The sequence below is a fragment of the Plasmodium fragile genome, assembly GCF_000956335.1.
Source record: "Plasmodium fragile strain nilgiri unplaced genomic scaffold supercont1.62, whole genome shotgun sequence".
Lineage (NCBI taxonomy): Eukaryota > Apicomplexa > Aconoidasida > Haemosporida > Plasmodiidae > Plasmodium > Plasmodium fragile.
The window spans coordinates 62547-63836 of NW_012192642.1; positions in this window are offsets into that span (position 1 = coordinate 62547).

Sequence of the window (1290 nt, forward strand, 5' to 3'; positions counted from 1 at the left end):
GGGTAATGCGCTTTTGTGGGTAAAACCAATGTATGCTCGCCCCGACGTAAAAAGTTGGAGAACTCACCAAAAAATGTATTTTATATAGAGGGGCAAAATAGGAAGCTACAAAGTGCTACCCTTTAATGTGCGTACAAAATATTGTTGTGCATTTTGCCCAGGTAAGGGGAATAAGGCGTGAAGCGCCGACGGCGCATATGCAGAATGTTATAAAAAAAAAAAAGCCATAGCATTGAAAAGTGGCCATTTGGTCGAAATACCAACCTCACGTGTGGCACAGAGGTATACTAATAATTATGTGATACATGTAAATTAAAGTAGGGTTATAACGGGGTTTTGCTGAGTGCTTATTTTAAGGTGCGGGAACCCCCTTTCAACGAGGACGTCCTCCCCGCTGTCATTATTATGATTTCCCCTCCCTTTATTATTGCAAAAGGTGCCTTCACGAGAACAGCGCAATGCGGTGCCCACCTTCCAAAACAAAAAAAAAAGAGGAAATAATTAACCCATCCGTTTAAGCCAATTTTTTAAGCAGCCCAAAATATGCCGTAATACAGAACGCTCACGTTTGAAACAGTAGTCAGGCACCCTGTATTGATGCACTACAAAAAAAAAACAGTGCTATACAATCCTGTATGGGATAAATTAAAAATATCCACGCGCTGTTATATAATTACATGGGGAGCGGTAACAAGCATATCACATAGTATATATATAACAGTGTAGTACTACACTTTATTTGTACATTTTCCACAGCAACATGGCTGCCACCGCGGGGAGCAAATTATGCTGGCCCCCTTTGTTAATAACAAATTCACCAAGAGGCATTCACTTGTTGGTTACAAAACTTGAGGAAGCAGTTGCAAGTTTTGGCTCAGCGGCCAAGCAATGCGCACGTATATATATACCTCTACCAATGTAGGTCACAGTATACATATAATTATGTAATTATCCACCTTCCTCACTCTGCTGCTTTGGCTATTTTTGTACGGGAAAAATAACACCATAAAAAAACGGCTACAAGGGAAATGTGCCTTGTCCGTTTTTTTTTTTTTTTTTTTTTTTCGAAGCGAAGGAAGCGCAAGAAGCGGCGAAAAAGGGAGCTGCAAAACGAAACTGCCAAGCAGTTGCGAACGGAGCATCTCCCGTGTGAATGACCTAATCCCGCGCCGCTCAGCAAAATCCTTAAATGTAAAATTAAGAAAAATGAAGAGAAAATCAGGGCCAGTAAAAGGCACGCACATGGAAATGTGCCCCCCTCCCATGGGCGGAAAAGGACAGATCATCCTT